Source organism: Odocoileus virginianus, chromosome 30 (genome assembly GCF_023699985.2).
Source record: "Odocoileus virginianus isolate 20LAN1187 ecotype Illinois chromosome 30, Ovbor_1.2, whole genome shotgun sequence".
Taxonomy (NCBI): domain Eukaryota; kingdom Metazoa; phylum Chordata; class Mammalia; order Artiodactyla; family Cervidae; genus Odocoileus; species Odocoileus virginianus.
Genome location: NC_069703.1, coordinates 20,808,730 through 20,828,441, shown reverse-complemented (window position 1 = coordinate 20,828,441; position 19,712 = coordinate 20,808,730). Strand labels below are relative to the sequence as shown.

Below are 19,712 nucleotides of genomic sequence, written 5' to 3'. Positions count from 1 at the left end.
CTTTGGAAAACAGAAAATGGACTTAAAGATGTAAAAGCAAGGAGTTAAATGTCCTTTGCGGGGATCTAGCAGAGGGATGCTCTAGGTATGTGTAAGTGACAGCCAGACATTGGGTCAGAAGTCCGACAGCCTCGGAGGGTGTTTTTTAAACAGGACCTCCTGCATTGGAACTCCCTGGGTTAGGACATGTGTTTTAAATCTAGATTCCTCAGACTCACAGACCACAGCTTATTAAGTGGTCCCAGCAGCCTGTACTTTATCCAGCCTCTGGATAAGGTGTCAGTACCAGACAGAGCCTCATCCTGTGTCCTTCAGAGAGCAGGTGAGTTTCTCGGAAGCTCTTGTTTCCTCTTCTGTAGAAACCAATTGCGTAGCTCCTTTTATTTCCGGAGATTTTCCCGTTTACAGCGCCCTTTCAGACGTAGGAGGCCACGACCTTCAAAGAGGCAGGCCACGCCAAGGAAAGGGTCTGAGATTGGGAGGGCGTGGGAGCGGCAGGCAGAGGGTGTGGGTGCTGGATGTTTGAAGAAGCCTCCTAAGAGGATGCATCACCCCCTTAACCAAGTCATCACAACAAGAGGAAGGACGTCCAGGAAGTCAAGCAGCACCCAGCAAGCGGTGACTGGACAGGCATAGCTGAGACACTGGGAACCAAGGAGACTGAAGGAGCTCAAGAAGGAGGAGGAAAAGGAGAGGCAGCCCTCGCGGGTGGATGATGGAGGGTGAGAGGTTAGAGGGGAAAGAAGCCTGGCTCTGGAGTGACCAGGCGTACTCAGGCTTGACGGACTTGCTTCAGGGAAGCTCAGTGAAGCGGTGTCCTCTCCACGAGCCTGGAAGGGTGTGGCCGCCCTGGGAAGGGTGTGGAGAGGCCGCAGTTCCTGAAGGAGACATCTGTCAGTTCACATCTGTTTCCAGCAAGCTAAGCAGGAAAGGCTCTGTGATGGCTCTGAGCCCAGGGATCAGAGATGGGAAGTGATGGAGGCATGAATCATCTGGGAAGGAGAGAGGAGATGGTTCTTCTCTCTACCCCCCACTCCTGATTATCTCCTTCCAGGGTCTTTTCTACTCCGACTGAAACTCCCAGAGCCACAAGCCTGCTCCTCACCCTCACCTGACAGAATTCCTCCTTAGGACCCTCTGCCAATCTGCCCAACCAGCTCAGCCAAGAGGTGAGACTGCCTTTGGCCTTCGAGAGCTATTGTTTTTATTGGGGCAATGCGGGGGGGGGGGGGGGGGGGGGGGGGGGGTGCTAAGGACCATGATGCAATATTGAAGGAATAAAGAATGGGTAGAATGGGTAATGTGGCAGCCCCAAAGGACAACTTCAGTGTTGCATGATGAAGAAGCATTATACTTGTAGGACAGGACATTCTCTTTGAAGACATCAAATCTCAACAGATATAATCTTTCAAATCCTTAAAGATGTAATCTTTCACAGTATGGAGTTTTCTCAAAAAACTAAGAATAGAACTATCATATGACCTAGCAATTCCATCTCCTGGGTGTATATAAAAAACAGAAACACTCACTCAAAGAGACATATAAACCCCAATGTTCACAGAGGCATTGTTTATCAAAATATGGATGCACCCTAAGTGTCCATTAGCAGATGAAGAGATAATGGATACACACACACACACACACACACACACACAGTGGAATACTATTCAGCCATAAAAAAGAATAAAATGTTGCCACTTGCAGCAACATGAATGGACTTGGAGGGCCTTATGATAAGTGAAATAAGTCAGAGGGAGAAAGACAAATACTGTATGATATGATTTACACGTGGAATCTTAAAAATGCAACAAATTAGTGAATATAACAAACAGCAGACTCACAGAAATAGAGAAGAAACTTGTGGTTAACCATGGGGAGATGGAGGGGGAAGGGACAAGATAAGGGTAGAGTATTAAGAGGTACAAACTATTGTATGTAAAATAAGCTATATTGTACGGGGAATTCCCTGGCATTTTCATGGTTGAGATTTCACCTTTCCCAGGGTTCCAGCCCTGGCTGGGGAGCTAAGATCCCATGTGTTTTTGCTGTTCAATTGCTAAGTTGTGTCCAACACTTTGTGATCCCAAGGACTATAGCATGACAAGCTACTCTGTCCTCCACTATCTTCTGGAGTTTGCTTAAACTCATGTCCATTGAGTCAGTGATGCCATCCAACCATCTTGTCCTCTGTCATCCCCTTCTCCTCCTGCCTTCAATCTTTCCCAGCATCAGGGTCTTTTCTAAGGAGTCAGTTTTTCTTATCAGGAGGCCAAAGTGTTGGAGCTTCAGCTTCAGCATCAGTCCTTCCAATGAATATTCAGGGTTGATTTCTTTTAGGATTGACTGGTTTGATCTCCTTGCAGTCAAGGGACTCTCAAGAGTCTTCTCCAACACCACAATTCAAAAGCATCAATTCTTTAGTGCCGCTCAACCTTCTTTATGGACCAACTCTCACACCCCATATACTCTGCAGCCAAAAAGCCAAAACACAAAATAGCAGCAATATTGTAAAAAGTTCAATGAAGACTTTAAAAATGGTCCACATCAAAAAAATCTTTAGAAAGGAATATATTGTACAACATGGGGAATATAGCCAATATTTTGTAATAACCATAAGTACAGTATTACCTAAAAATTGTGAATCACTGTATGGTACACCTGTAATTTATATAATATTGTATAGCAATGATACTTCAATGAAAATATTTTAAAAATTTTAAAAGGATGTAAACTTTCGATGTTTCAGTTTCCACTCCAGCTGTCACCCCTCTTCCCTTTCCTATCTCCTCTGAAAATGAAGAATGGCTCATTATAGCCCTGAGCATAATGCTACTTACCCCATCAAAGAGAGGAGGGTCACAAGTTTACTGCACTTATCCACCTTCTTCTCTTTATCCCCTCCAGACCTCCCAGAGCAACAGCTTGGCTCTGAGATTGACCAGTGTTTCCAGGAAGGTTGGGAGGGAAAATACAAGGACCTCAAACCAAGTTTTTGGTCGACTGTGCCCAAAAGGACACGCTGCAAGCCAGGACAGGTGGGACAGCTCAGAGCCTGATCTGCTTTGCAGAAGATCCTTGGGGCTACCCCTGGGTAGACCCACAAAGCTATAGCCTCGCAGACAATGCTGCTCCCACCCATTTTATTTATACCTGCAGCTCTATGGTATCCACAAACAAATGCACGGCAGGCACCTGCTTTATGTTGCTCACCTCGCCCCTCTTACATCTACAGGATCTGCAGAGACCACCTGTACTCCGACAGCTTCCCACCTCAGCCACCACCACCTCTGCTGTGGGGTTTTCTCCCACTGGCTCAGATGGTAAAGAATCTGCTTACAATGCAGGAGTCCTGGGTTCAATCCCTGGATTGGGAAGACCCCCTGGAGAAGAGAATGGTAACCCACTCCAGTATTCTTGCCTGGAGGATTCCACAGAAAGAGGATCCTGATGGGCTGGTCCATGGGGTTGCAAAGAGCAACTAACTGAGCAACTAACACTTTCACTTCCCAGCTTCAGGAACAGGATTTGCCCACATGTGGAGCAGGTTGAAAGTCCTGGGGAGTTAATGCCCCAGGGGCAATTAGTGAGATCAATAAACAGTTGTTAGATAAACACACTGCCTTCTTCATGAAATGGTCACCTCTGAGATGATCCCCATCAGTACCGAGCCCAATTGTCCTGTGCTCATTAACACACTGACTTTCCTCCTTTCCTGCTGCCACTTTTCCTGTTCCTTACCATGCTTCCTGGAATCACCTAGTAAATCAACTCCTGCACCCAAATCCTGATTCAAGGTTTGCCTGGGGGAGAAACATAAACTAAGATAGTCTGGGGCATATAGAATAAACTATGGGAACTATTCATTCCCTCTGAATGCAGTCTGTTACTTACACCACCATTGACTGTGCCAGTGCAACCACCAACCATCAAAGATACAGAGAGCAAGAGGGGAGCAGGAACGGGGCCACCCCGGTAACAGAGGGGTCTGTTCACCTCCTCTGAGCCACTGTTACCTGGCCCAGGAAAGCAGAGTGCTTTTGTATAAGGCAAGCAAAAGGTGCCCTGAGAAGCTGAGTCAACCCCAAGGCATGACTTCCGTTCTTAAGAGCTTCCTCTTTGGGAATTCAGCTCTGCCGGTCCCAGACCCTGCAAACACAGAGGAGCAAGCTCCAGAAAACCCTGGCAACCTGGAAAACACAAAACAGTGAGCATGGGTTAAGAGAATTCTGTATTGCTTAGGGGGAAAAAAGGAAACATCTTGAACAGCTTTCCAAAGAGCCCCAAATCTGAAGCCAGCCTGTAGCCACAAACACCATCCTTCCCTACACACAGCACATGGTCTGTCTGCTCAGCACTTGGGATGCCTACTCTCCACACCTCCCTTCCTTTTCTTATTCATCTTTCTCATCAGCTGACCTTTCCTCCCTCTGCCCACCCCAGCCCTTTGGCCACTAAACCACAGGAGATGAGGAAGAATTGCAGGAGAAGCTGGGAGCATGCTGGGTGGCCAGAGGGTGAGCAATCCCATCAGTGGGCCCACGGAGGGAGGTAAGTTCCCAACACTCAAGCCTAGAGCTGAAGAGGGTGGGCTGGGCTGAGGGTGAGGGTGACGTTCCCCGGTTCTGAAACCCTTGTGTATTTTCAAGGAAATTTTATCCATATGTTTCTGATTCATTTACACTTAACTCATCAAAATGTTATTTGTTAAGAGCTATTTGAAGTCCAAGAAGCCTTATAACTGCCTGTTTAATGAGCCCAAAGAGCTTTTTCACTTTCTTTTATTTTGTAGGAAGGGGATGGGATTTTTTTTTTTTTCCCCTCTTTTCTCTCCAGAAAAGCAAGCTGTCATATCCTGTATAGTGACTCAGGCCTATAAAATGCAAATCTATGGAAAGACCATGAGACAGGAAGGCAAAAGTCCAGGTATTGGACTCTGATGTGCTCTGACCTGGGTAATCTTCTCTATATGACTCACCTTCTCAGAGCTTATTCAGTCATCCAGACTGCATGATGCTTAAAACCAGAGGACCCTTGGTTTTAAGCTCCTGCAATTCCTAATTTCTATATTTGCCATCACCTGGCTTCCCGAACGGCTCAGCTGGCAAAGAATCCACCTGCAATGATGGAGACCTGGGTTCAGTCCCTGGGTTGGGAAGATCCCTTGGAGAAGGGAACAGCTACCCACTCCAGTGTTCTGGCCTGGAGAATCCATGGGGTTGCAAAGAATCAGATGTGATTGACCAACTTTCACTTTCCCCAACCTCTATGCTTTGCCCAGACTTCAGTAAGGTAAATTATATTCTGAATTAAAATCTTCAAGAAAAAAATAAATGGGAAGGAATATGTGTGGCAGAGGCTAAGAGCAATCATTTAATGAATATTAAAGGCCTTATTCTCCAAAATCAACTGAACCTCAGACAAAATAAGAAGACATACTGAAAGAGAACCATTGTATAAAACTAGAGGCAGGAAAAACTAGCCTTTGGGAGGGTGAAGTACCAGATCTTTAACCAGGGAAACTAGAATCTTTCTTTCTGTCCTCACCTCCCTTTCATTGCATCACTGATCTATTAAGTTGATAATTAGCTGCCCTTCCTGGAGGCAGGAGAATGGACAAGTTGACCTTCAGAGGACCCTTGTTCACCCCCAGGACTTTTACAATTTGCCCATTAGCCCAGTTTAGCCCAGAGTCCGCTAAGAACAGAGGGTCATTATGTCATTCTTTTCTTAAGACCACAGACGCCCAGGGATGAAAAGGTCAGATGCCTCAGGGGCAGCCCACAGTTGCTGGTGCTTTGTCATTCAGGGTGAGCACAAAGCCCAGGGACTAACTATTGCTCTCCCAGCTGGTGGACCTAGGCCCCAGGCTTTCTCCCTCATTCAGCAAGGCAGAGAATGTGCTACTTTGATTATTCTGGTTACTGAGCAAACAATTGAGGTACCACGAATGAGAACAGCAGCTAAGATGTTGGATGACTTCACCGAACTTGGAGGGAGTGGGGAAACTGAAGGCATTGTGTGCAAGTGACTGTTGATGTCCATAGATCAGATCCAGAGAATTTCATTGCTGACTAAGCATCTAGGTCTAGCCACCCCTAATACAGATAGGATCTAGTCCTGCATCATTTTTTCTCTCTCATACCAGTCTCTGGGCTTCACCAATGGCTCAGCAGATAAAGAATCCACCTGCAATGCAGGTGATGCAGAAGACTCAGGTCCAATTCCTGGGTCAAGAAGATCCCCTGCAGGAGGATATAGCAACCCTCTCCAGTATTCTTGCTGGGAAAATCCCACAGACCAAGGAACCTGGCGGGCTACAGTCTCTGAGGTCACAAAGAATGGGACATGCACACCAAAATCCCAGTTTTGGATGGAACAATTCCTATGTGTATCGACACATCTTTACTGAGCGCCTGGTGGAAGAGAGAGAAAGAGAGAGGGAGAAAGGAAAAGAGAGAGAAGGAAGGAGGGAGGGAGGATGGAAGAAAGGAGAGAAGAAAAAGTATCCAAAAGAGAAACCTCAGTTCTTCTGCATCCTAACCTTAGAAGTGACATTCCATTGCTACATTCTATTCACTAGAAGCAAGTCCACAATTCCACACTCAAGACAAAGGAATTACAGGACACCGAAACCCTTGGGAGTCACCCTAGAAGCTGCCTCCCCTCTACCACGAGGTTAAAAATCAGGGGACTTGCATCCTAGCAGGTTCGACCTCTGCCATTTTCAGGCATGAGGCCTCTGGGACCTTTCTATCTGCAAAGTAAACAGGTTAAGATGGTTTCTCAATTGATAAGCACCACAACTTAGTACCACTCAAGAGTGGTTGACAGACTCCTCAGGTGACTGAGTGCCTTGGAATGTCAACCATCCCACACCTCCTTATGGAAAAGCCTCTTCTCAGCCCTTGCATATGAACTTCCTGCTGTGATAGCCCTCGTGGGGAAGACACCACCTCTCCTAATCTCATCCATGCCAATACTTCATCCTTGCCCCTGGAGGGAAAGCTTCCTGCAGTCCATCCTTCATCTGTTTCTTCATCTGAAGCCTTGTTCCTTTTTCCTGTGTCTGGTCTTTGGGGACCAGAGGATAGCTTTTCCAGGTTTACCTAATAACCTTCATGTAACTTGAATGTGGAGAACCCACCCCCTTGGGTGCTTGGGTGAGATGACTTCCCTCTAACCAGGCAGATCACTGGTGTTTACTTCAGACATGAGGACATCGTGCTTGGCTGACCATTCCCATGTGACTCATTTTTTTTACTGACTTGTCCTGTGGTTCTTTATCACCATGGACTCTCAGTCCAGAAAGGTCCTGAAAGAGACAGAAAAAACTGCCAAAAGTTAAGAAGACAGAGGGCGGGGAGAGTTTATTTGGAACTGAAACTGACAATGTGCTTAGGAGCTAGAACATCATCTCACTGACATCTCCCAGCAGACCTCTGTGAGGGCCATTGATTCAAGCTCTGGGTCCACAGCTGGAAAGTCAGAGCCAAGATGAAGCCCAGGTCTGTTTCACAGTAAGCCTTGAAACACTCTTAAGTTTGCTTCATGGTACCTTGGGACTTCCCAGGTGGTACTAGGGGTAAAGAACCTGCCTGCCAATGCAGGAGATAAAAGAGACATGGGTTCAGTCCCTGGGTTTGGGAAGATCCCCTGGAGGAGGGCATGACAACCCACTCCAGTATTCTTGCCTGGAGAATCCCCACGGACAGAGGGCTACAGTCCATAGGGTTTCAGAGTCAGACATGACTGAAGCAACTTAGCACACACGCACACACATGGTGTCTTAGGTTAGTTTAGGCTGAAGCAAATCGTTTCTTTAAAAGAAGGCATCATCAGAATCCTTTAAGGTTTAATGTGCAAGGGCCGCCAGAGATGACTCCCTTTATTCCAGTTTGTGAGCAATTGTCCTTCTGATGCCCTGTGTGAGCTAAAGTCTGTTTAAGGAACCAGACTTCATTAGACTGCGTATGCATCAGGGAAACACAACAGGTGAGAAAATTGACACTCCAGAGGTAGTTGGGACTCAGGACCTCGTCCCCTCATCCCAGTTGAAGTCATCAGTTCTGACCCCCGGCCTCCTCTCCCACACCAAGGGCTGGAGGAAAATGCAGTCAGGCCACTTAAAGCTGGGACAAGTAGACCAGTAGCCCCACCTTCCACTTCTTTCTTGTCTTCCTCTTGACCTAGGAGGCTCCTAGGTGTGGGAAGAGAAGACACCTTCCCTTTTGTCACATTCTTTCTGAACTATGAACAGTCTGGCTAGAGAGGACTAGCTCTGTGAGGATGGAGCAAAGTTCATAAACGACCCACATATTTTACTTAGTGCCATAACACATCTGAATAGCAAGAATTTGATAGTATCTCACAGCTTCCTCCAATCTTTCTCCCTTGGCTTTGAAAGAGGAGCCTGAGAACCACCCACCAATGCCAAGTTTGTTTGAGGCTCAGGCACTTGCTCTCCTTTCTAACCCAGGACCACTGAAAGTCCTCTAGAATGACTTATTGATGAGAGGAGCAGCCCTAGGAATGACTGCAGAAATCTCTTTCCTCCTGCCATGCTGACTCAACACCCCAGCCCTGCCTGCAGGGACAGCGGATGGGTTTATGCCTCATCTGTTAAGCCATGGGCCCCTTTCTGTGGATCAAAGAACCTTAAATACCAGGACTCCAGTGTGTTCACTACGATTACAAAATCCCTGTCCCCTGTAGGCACTATATTCTGCTTGTGACAAGGATTCTCTCCCTTAATCCTCAAAATAGCCCTAGGAGGATGGCTCTTTTTTATTTCCCCTACCCTTTCACAAATGAGAAAACTGAGGCTCCAGGAGATTAAGAAATTCTAAAGTGACACAGCTAGACTGATTGAACTAGGGTTTGGATTTGGGTTAGAATTTAGATCCAGGCAGGCTGACCCTCTCAACTGCCTCTCAGTGAGGTTCATAAGATATTCCATGGCTCTCAGTACAGCTGGAAGCAACTCATACCAGTTTGGAATAACAAAGCTGTGGCTAATGCATCAGATGTCTTTAAGAACAGGGCTTCCCTCAACCTAGATGCCCATCAGCAGATGAATGGATAAGGAAGCTGTGGTACATATACACCATGGAATATTACTCAGCCATTAAAAAGAATTCATTTGAATCAGTTCTAATGAGATGGATGAAACTGGAGCCCATTATACAGAGCGAAGTAAGCCAGAAAGATAAAGACCATTACAGTATACTAACACATATATATGGAATTTAGAAAGATGGTAACGATAACCCTATATGCAAAACAGAAAAAGAGACACAGATGTATAGAACAGACTTTTGGACTCTGTGGGAGAAGGCGAGGGTGGGATGTTTCAAGAGAACAGCATCGAAACATGTATATTATCTAGGGTGACACAGATCCCCAGCCCAGGTTGGATGCATGAGACAAGCGCTCGGGCCTGGTGCACTGGGAAGACCCAGAGGGATCGGGTGGAGAGGGAGGTGGGAGGGGGGATCAGGATAGGGAACACATGTAAATCCATGGCTGATTCATGTCAATGTATGACAAAACCCACTACAATATTGTAAAGTAATTAGCCTCCAACTAATAAAAATAAATGAAAAAATAAATAAATAAATTTTAAAAAAAAAAGAAAAAAAAGAATAGGGCTTCCCTGATGGCTCCTCGGCAAAGAATCTGCCTGCAATGCAAGTGATGCAGGTTCGATCCCTGGGTCAAGAAGATCCCCAGGAGGAGGAACTGGTAACCCACTCCAGTATTCTTCCCTGGAAAATTCCATGCACAGAGGAATCTGGTGGGCTACAGTCCATGGGGTCCCAAAGAGTTAGATATGACTGAGTACAAATGTATATCTTTAAGACCAAGCTCCCCCAAGGAGTCTGTGTTCTCCCAAGTTATTGTTGTTATTGCTGTTCAGTTGCTAAGTCAGGTCCAACTCTCTGCGACACCATGGGCTCTGCCACCTCTTTTCCTTTTGCCTTCAATCTTGGCCAGCATCAGGGTCTTTTCCAATGAGTAAGCTCTTCGCATCAGGTGGTCAAAATATTGGAGATTCAGGTTTAGCATCAGTCCTTCCAATGAGTATTCAAGGTTGATATCCTTCAGGATTGACTGGTTTGATCTCCTAGCTGTCCGAGGGACTCAAGAGTCTTCTCCAACACCATAGTTCGAAAGCATCAGTTCTTCAAAAGCTCGGCCTTCTTTATAGTCCAACTTTCATACCTGTACAAGACTACTGGAAAAACCATAGCTTTAACTATATGAACTTTTGTCGGCAAAGTAGTGTCTCTGCTTTTTAATCACTGTCTAGGTTTTTCCTAGCTTTTCCAAGGTTAGGCATCAAACTAGTCTAAGAGCCTAAGAGATGAGGATCCCTTCACCACCCCCACTTTCTGGGGTAGCATCACTAGGAAACAACTTGCTGCAGGGAAGTCAGCAGTTCCCTCACACAGCCCATGCCCTTGCTTTTGGGAAGTCCCCAATTTTTCCTTCCATGCAGGTTGACAATAGAGGTAAAAACTCAGGAGTTTCCTGCTTGGAAATGGGAGTCCAGCACCTCCACCTGTCCTCAGGTCCTCCTTAAACCCAGTGCTTAGAGACTGTGGCTTGAGAACTGGAAGGAAGTAGAAGGACAGGCATCTGCACTCTTGGCTGTGAAGCTACTATCTCTCAAGTGGGACATCTGGACTCTCCAGTCTCTAAGGTGCCGTTGGATGTGGTCTTAGTCACAAAAGTGCAGAAGCCAGTGAAGAGGGCAAATGTGGAGGAGGAGAATGCTTCTGAAATTAACTTATCCATGCAGAGTGCTGAGCTGTCAGGAGCCTCAGAGATCACACAGTACAGCTTTTCATTTTTCACATGAGGAATATTAATTGTGAAGAATCACTTTTGAGGGCTTCCCTGGTGGTCCAGCAGTTAAGGATCCACCTGCCAGTGTAGGGGACATGGGTTCGATCCCTGCTCCAGGAATATCTCACATGCCATGAAACAACTAAGCCCACACGCCGTAACTACCAACCCTGGACTCTAGAGCCCAAGCTCTGCAACAAAAGGAGCCACCACAATGAGAAGCCTGTGCAGGGCAACTAGAGAAAGCCCTCACACAGCAACAAAGACCCAATACAGTCAAAAAATAAAATAAATAGGTAAACTTTCTTTAAAAAAAAAAAAATGTTTTTAAATCCTTTGCTGGGCTGAGTTCAGCCCTGGTTAACCTCCTTCAGCCATGTGTCCACCAGGTCTCCCTCAATATGCACCCAGAAACTCATCAGAGCCTCTGTGAAGCTTTGAGTTGATGTTTTCAGTGGCAGCTCTTTGATCTGAGAATATTTGTGTTTGAAGAGGAAGGATTCTACAAAGAAGATTCTAAGCCAAGAGATCATACGATTTACTATCTAAATGGGTAGACTTTTGAGAGGGATGAGGATAAGGACAAACCAGGAAAAATGGGGACAAAATCCCATAAGAGATTTTAGGGTCTTTCTTGGTGGAAGCATCATGTAAGCACAGAGCAGGGTTGCAGAAGCCCTGGGCTGGCTCATTCATTTAGATCAATGAATTGAATTCACTGAAAGTACCAGCTGAAAGCTTCACAGAGGCGCTGACGAGTTTCTGGGGCAGATACAGGGAGACCTAGTGGACACATGCCTGAAGCAGGTTAACCAGGACTGGAGTCAGCCCAGCAAAGGGTTTCAAAACAGGTTTTTTGTTTTTTTTTTTTTTAAAGAAGGTTTATTCCTGGACACCAGGATTGTGACAAATAGGTAAGAGCTACACACACATACAGACTAGATCTTTGGTGGTTCGGCTCCTACTACCAACTAGATATGCCTTTCACAGGCCACTGCCTCTCTCTGGGCCTCCTTTTCCATCTTCATAAAATGAAAAAGTTGAGTCACACCATGTCTGAGACCCCTCCCTTCAAGCTGTAGCGTCTAGGAGTCGGTGGGACCTCTGGCTGAGAAAGGGGGTCCCAGCACAGCACCCTCCCCCCTTGCCAGCCCAATGCACTAACCAGCAGAACACATGGCCTGGCCCCTCTCAGGACCCCCAGGCCCCGTCCTCACCCAGCCTGCTCCAGCCCCACTCTCCACATGTTGTTGCTCTTCCTGTCTGGTGTCTAGGAACATACTCGGAGACCCTGGGAAAAGAACTGCCATACGCACACACACACGCGCTTCAGAATCCTAACAAATATTAAAAGCCACAACATTCAAACAAGTGCAAAGGATACGCCAAGAATCCTCTGGCACTGCCTTCTGTGAAACACCTGGTCATGTTTAACCCAGTCTGAAAATCTGATTTCCACATGAGACTCCTGGCAGGAGCGATAGGAGGCAGACTGGACACCCTCAGCAGGTTCGGGGCTAGCCTGAGTCACCCTGTCTCCTCCTAAGGGACAGGTTCCGCCCCTGCCAGGCAGCAGGTGACAAAGAGGGAGAATGCAAGCACTCCAGCTCTCAGCCGTGTCCTCGCTTCAGATGCACTCTTAACCTAAGCCCTGCCACCACCTCCCTGGGAGCCAGCAGATGGAGAAACAGAAGGGAGACTGGCTGGTAGGGCCCACTGGCTTCCCATGGAGGACCTCAGCCTAATAGAAGTTGTCATGTGTCAGCTTAGGGCATGAGCAGAGCTCGCCTGGGCAGCAGCTGCTCCAGGGGCCCTGGGCCAAAACGCTGCTCACGTGAGATGGGGGTGTGTGTGAGTAGGTGCCGGAGAGCGGGCCTAGCTCAGGAGCTGGACAGAGGAAGGAGCCCAGGTCCTGCAGCGTGAAAACAATCTGGCAGCTCAGGAAGACGAAAAGGACTCTAAATATAAATTCAACCTCCACTTTAGCCGGTCCAGATCCTGGTGTTTAATGATGCTGCCTCTCAGAGGTGGCAAGTGAGAGAAAAGCAAGAAGGACCAGAGGGTAGAGAACCCACCATTAAGCTTGATCCCAAGTGAAAGTGAAAGTCGCTCAGTCGTATACGACTTTTTACAACAACATGGACTGTAGCCCACCAGGCTCCTCTGTCCATGGGGTTCTCCAGGCAAGAATGCTTGAGTGGGTTGCCATGCCCTCCTCCAAGGGATCTTCCGAACCCAGGAATCAAACCCAGGTCTCCTGCACTGCAGGCAGATTCTTTACCAACTGAACCATGAAGGAATTCTTCACCCAAATCCAAGCTCTTGGCTGTGTTACTTGCTCAGTCATGTCCGACTCTTTGCGACCCCATAGACTGGACCCTGCCAGGCTTCTTTGTCCATGGGATTCTCCAGTGGAATGGGTTGCCATTTCCTTCTCTAGGGATCTTTCCAACCCAGGGAATCGAACCTGGGTCTCCTGAATTGCAGACAGATTCTATACTGTTTGAGCCACCAGGTAAGTCTTGGAGTCTGATGGACTCAAGTTATCATGGCGTCTGGCCTGCCAGAGATGTTCCAAGGACCTGACCCACAAGGTTCAGCGGTGGAGCCTGCGTCATCCAGCCCAGTACTTTGCTTTGCACTCTGTTCTCTCCTACTTCTTATCAATAAGATACATAAACATCAAAATAAAGTCAACCATGAACTTATTCATTTAATCTCTATTCAAAGTAGCACATCTTTATTTAGAATCTTTACAAATATCAAATATTATATTATTGTAAATAACTAAATATTGTAGTGAGGTGCATTTCAACAATAATTTTACTTAAACTAGTTATAGAGGTATAGAAATCTGTTAAAAATGTCTAAATCATAAAGAAATTATAACATTTTACCAAATTCTGAATGTTCTTTCTAACTGACCAAACAACCTAATTATGTGTAAACCTCCAGTTCCCTTTAATGCAATATTTGAATTCATGGTACATGGATCTTTTTATGATCCATGTTTTTCTCACGCATGAGGTCTTGAGTCCCAGTGATCATGCATTGTGATTTCCTCATCAAGGATAATCAGAAGAAAAGTGTTTAGTTTTAGTGAGAAATATATAAAGGATGTGAAATTGTTACAGCAAAGTTGAGTATTTTGCATTGAAATCACAGAAAAGAGAGAAGAGGCTGAGGGCAAATTTTATTTTAGTAACAGAACTTAAAAAATCCACCCTCTTAAAACATGAAGTGTACAGTCCAGTGTTATTCATTATAGGCATGACATTGTACAGTGGACCTCTAAAAGGCATTCTTGCTTAAAGGAAACTTTATGTCTATTGAGAACAAAAATCTTCTCCTAAAGAGAGTGTTAGGAGGAAGGGAACTGATGAGCAGAGTGCAGACAGAGCCAAGGCTCTGAAATCCCTTGTGTTGAGCAGACTTGAGAAAGCCCACTTACCTCTTCTAAACAAGTTCAGTACACATTAACTGAAGCACTCAAACGTTCCACCTCTCCAGTCCTCCCTGGCCCTCTGTGTTTCCAGAGAACTGCATTAACATCCCCAGCGGTAAGATCACATTGGCCATTTGCGTTGAGAGCAGATGCAGAGAAAGTGCCTCTTAGCACGCTCATTGTCAGCAGCAAAGCAAAATGATTGTCGAGCCTGTCATGAAAACAGCAGGGGAGAAAAATCCTGAAAAAGTTATAGCAAACAAGGGAGAGAAATGGAAATTAAATGGATATACAGTACCGTGAAGATGTATAAAAATGTCTTTAGCAAAGACAGAGCACTAGAGAAGGGTGCCATGTTTTATCTCAGTGAGTATACTCAGTCATTACTTAGTCCTTTGTGGATTGTCTTTTAACCTCAGAGCCCCACACTCTACTTATTTTTATTCAAGTCTTTAAATTCCTTAATAGTAAATTAGCAGATTTCCTGACTCTGTTTTTCATATGTTTCAGAAAACTTGTCTTCCTCTTAAAGGAAACAGATGCACATTTACACACTCATTCAGACACACACATACACACCCACAACTAAGAAAGATCAAGAGTGTCAATAACAAATTTGGATAATTAAAAAATACCAAAATCTTCATGCTGATGGCTCATCTGTTTCCATGATCTGAAGTGAGATATGATCCAAGCAACTTGCTGACCAGGTGGCCAGTTTAATGGACTGGTAATAGTTTTAACTACCTCTTTAGTTTGAAAGACATAGGAGTAATGCTGGTGTTAAGCCCCTCAGAGGCATAGACCCAAATGGGCTAGTTATCTCAGGGAAAAAAAGGAAATTAGTTCATAAACTTAGAAAGCCAAGCTGTCTGATGGAGTGGAAAACACAGCACACTGGAGGTACAGACCTGAAAATAATTTTCCTTTCTGCCTCTCCTTAGTTTTGGGACTTTGGGTAAGTTATTTACACTCTCTGAACTTTCATTCCTTTACTTGCAAAGTTAAGAAAATAATGCCTACTTCACAGCACTGCGGTGAGGATGAAATGAAATTATGTTTATGGAAAGCAGCTTGGGTGCTATAAATTGCTAGATAGATATTATTCTAATGGCTAGAACTCCAAACCTCTGTCAGGTTGTAATCTGAAAAGTGATAACAACTTTCTGTTTATACTATAAAACAAATGTGAATGAATGAGTTTCCACTGTAAGCAAAAGAGATTTCACCCTGGTCATCAAGAAACCTCCCTGCCATCTCCACTCCAGTAAGACCTGCTGAAAACTAGAATACTGGCTGGCGAAAGGTTATTAAAACTCCTTCTCAGGAGAACTTTCTTTGCATGAGATCATCCCATTCTTAAGGGGGTAAAGAAGAGCTGAACCATCTCTTTGGAAACCAGATAGACAAAGTGAAAATTTCCAGGTCAATTCAGCAATACCACTGGTCTCATCCATTTGACACTAATAACTATACTAACCATAACAGTAACAACTTCCAGCTATCAAGAACTTCCTACATTGAGCATCTTGATTAGCAAGACTTTATGCATTTATCTGGGCTTCCCAGGTGGCGCTAGTGGTAAAGAACCCACCTGTCAATGCAAAAGACATAAGAGACGTGGGTTTGATTCCCGGGTCAGGAAGATCCCTTGGAGGAGGTCATGCAACCCACTCCAGTATTCTTGCCTGGAGAATCCCATGGACAGAGGAGTCTGGTGGGCTGTAATCCTAGGGTCACACAGTCGGACATGACTGAAGCAACTTACCATGCATGCATTCATATATCTGAATTCCTCACAATCCCCTTCCTGTGTGTGCAAGGCAGGAATTATTTTTCTCTGTCCTACCCGTGAAAAAACTGAAGCTCCAGTAATCCTACAGAATGTATCAGAAGTGACACCTCTAGTAGTAGAGCTACGATTTGGGCCCAAATGTATCTGACTACAAAATTTGTTCTCCATTAAGCCAAACTACTTATATCAGTTTGCTGTCCCTACATAACCAAATATCACAAACTGAAGATCTTAAAACAGTACACATTATCTCCCAGTTTCCATGGGTCAGGATCCTGGACATAGCTTAGCTGGACCCTCTGTTCGGGGTCTCACTAAGCTGCATGCAAGATATTGACCAGGCAGTGTTCTCATCCACAAGGTTGACTAGGGAACTCCATCAAAGCAGCAAGGAGCTCCTCCCGCTTTAGGTAGTGTCCAGTCCCTCTTTTAAGAGATCTTGCCTGATTAAGTCAAGAATAATCTTGACTTTGGATTAACTCAAAATCAACTGAATAGGATCTTAACTAAGTCTGCTATACTCTCTTGGGTAGGAGCAACTCACAAGTTCACCCATTCCCTAGGAAAGATTATACAGGGCATGAACACCAGGGACAAGGATCGTAGGGCCACCTTAGAATACTGCTTACCACACTACCTCCCTTGAGCTGCAGTTATAGGAGACATGGTCACAAAGAACGCAAGCCTAGCACAGAAATAGAAGAGCTTGTTCTGCTCTGTCTTAGTATTTTCTTGTGGCGTCATAGATAGCCCCATGCTAGACTACTAGAAGCAGAAAATTTCCTCCGGTGTATATTCTAAAATCCAGATCTAGAAGAACAGATGTTCTAGACCTTGCCTACATGCTAGAATCATCTAGGGAGATTTTGAAACAAAAAATTCTCTCCCAGAGATCTTGATTTAACTGGTCTTGAGTAGGACCTGGGCATTTGTTTTTGTCCTTGTTTGGAGGTTGGGGGGGGGAGTGGTGGTGGTGAGGGTTTTTTATTATTTATTTTTGACATTTGAATCTTTAATCCATTAACAATTAATTTGGTATGTGTTTTCTGGTGAGAAGCTCTTTTTTTTTCCAGCTTGCAAACTGTTCCAGCACTAGTTATGAATAATGTATCCTTTTCTTAATAACTTGTAATGCACCTCTGTCTTCTGTTATAATTTTATAACTGTAACAAGAAGGATTTACTGTTGTTCTTTTTTCCCCCTTTCCTTTTAACTTCTCAGAATTCTCTAGTGTGAAGTCAAGTTAAAAATGGCTGGTCAGAAGAAAGTAGCAAGATATATTCAAAGACCTGAAAAGAAAAAGCCTGCAGCATAAGATACCCAGCAAGATTATTGCTTAGACTAGAAGGAGGGATAAAGGATTTCCCAGACAGGCAAAAACTAAAAGAATAGAGAAATACCAAACCTATCTTAAGAGAAATATTGAAAGGTATTCTCTAAACAGAAAAGAAACAAGAATCTGCAGGAAAGAGAAAACAACTGCAAAATAAATCACCTAAATAAGCCATTGCACAGATTTTTTTTTTAATTTTAAAAACTTTGTGAAAGTGATTATAACTACAATGAACAACAAAAAGGCAAATATGAAGATGTAAAAGAGGATATCAAAATCTCAAAATGAGGGGGAGGGGAGTAAGACAGTATAGTTTTGTTTTGTTTATTTTTAAGAATGTATTTGCGCTTATATGACTACCAGTCTAGAGCAAATAGATACAGTAATGGGTTAACATATTTGAAAAACAGGGTAACCACAAATTAAAAACATACAATAGATTCACAAAAACCAAAAAGAAGAGAACACAGTATAATACAAAAGAAAGTCATCAAACCACAAAAGGAAAAACAAAAAGAAACGAACAGAGTAGAAAAGTAAAATCAACCAGATAACAAGGTTTAAAATGGCAACAAATACATATATATCCATAATTATCTTAAATGTCAATGGACTAAATGCAGCAATCAAAAGACATAGAGTGTCAACTTGGATTAAAAAAAAAAAGAGCCTACAATATGCTGCTTATAAGAAGCACACTTTAGGGCTAAGGACACACAGATTGAAAGTGAGAGGATGGAAACATATATTTAATGCAAACAGAAATGACAAGAAAGCAGGGATAGCAACACTCATATCAGATAAAATAGGCTTTAAAACAAAAGCCTATTATAGTATCCTATAAAGAAGGATACTATACAATGATAAAAGGATCAATACAAGAAGAGGATATTACCCTCATTAACATATATGCATGCAATGTAGGAGCACCTAAATACATAAAACAATTACTACTAGACATAAAGGGAGAAATTGAAGTGAACAAAATAACAGTGGGAGAATTTACCACTCCACTGACATCAACGGACAGATCTTCCAGACAGGAAATCAATAAGGTAACAAAGATCCTAACTGAAACAATAAAACTGTTAGATTTAATTGTGCTTTCAGGATATTATGTCCAAAAAAACCAGAATACACATTCTTTTCAAGTTCACATGGAATATTCTCCAGAAAAGATCACCTACTATGACACAAAACAAGCCTTAACAAATTTAAGAGGATAAGAATTATTTCAAACATCTTTTCTGGCCACAACAGCATGAAACTAGAAAAAAATACCTGGTCATTAACAGTGATCTACAAGGTGTCCTGTGTTCACCCCAAAGCTATGTGGATGACAATATACGTAAATGTGAGAAGAAAACCTTTAAACATCAATAAAAATGTATTTTTTAATGTAAAAATATAGAGAAAGAAGACTTTAACTTCTAGTTTCTGATCTGACATGTAAAGACCTGGATGTTGTCACTACCATCTTCACAACAAGAAAAATCAGAACAAACCAAAAACCAACCAATTTTCTTAAATCTGTCACAGAATTGAAGTCACAGTGTAAACCACTGCCTCAATCTGGAGAGACAAGTGCATACAGAGAATCGTCGCTTAAGAGGTGCCGATGCTTAGGAACAGAAGCCTACAGTTGGGGCCAGCAAGCAGCATAAATACCACAAAAAAAAAAAAAAAGATGCATCTAGGAACATCACATTCCAACTGTGGAAAATCAAAGACACAAAGGAAATCTTGAAAGAATCCAGAGAGAAAAACACACAAAATGAAACACCTTACCTACAGAGTAATATAAAGTAAAAATTGCTTGGACTTCTCTGAAGAAACAGTTCAAGTGCAAAGAGAATGTAATGGAATAAAATGTTGAAAGAAAAAATCACCAATCTCAAATTCTGTATCCAGCAAAATTATACCTCCAAAATAAGGAGAAATTAAGACTAGACTTTCTTAGACAAACAAAAATGGAGGGAATTTGTTACCAAGATCTGCTTCACAAGGAATGTAAAAAGTTCTTCAGAGAGAAGGAGAACTGTATAGGTCAGAAACTCACATATATCTGAAAGGAAGGAAGAGTACTAGAGAAGAAAAAAGGAAGACAAAATAAAATCTTTATTTTTAGACCTTAATTGACCTAACAAATAGCAACATGTTCAACATAGTCATACCAATATTATATTCAGTAATTATAGCTTATGGATAATTTAAATTAATGACAGCAATGTTTTAAGTGATGGAAGGAAGAATTGGAAATACTCTGTCATCAAGTAAGTCCTTGCCCTACC

The 19,712-nt window shown here is 43.7% G+C and overlaps 1 long non-coding RNA gene across 1 annotated transcript in view; it reads right to left on the bottom strand.

Annotated features, from left to right (window-relative positions):
* Nucleotides 1-6,779: 6,779 nt before the first annotated feature.
* Nucleotides 6,780-19,712, bottom strand: part of LOC139032185 (uncharacterized) — a 230,336-nt gene continuing 217,403 nt past the window's right edge. Inside the window, exons 6-7 of the long non-coding RNA XR_011484701.1 lie at nt 14,300-14,504; nt 6,780-7,312 (exon numbers count right to left, since the gene is read on the bottom strand). This is a non-coding gene — a long non-coding RNA (uncharacterized lncRNA). The remainder of the gene's footprint in view (nt 7,313-14,299; nt 14,505-19,712) is intronic.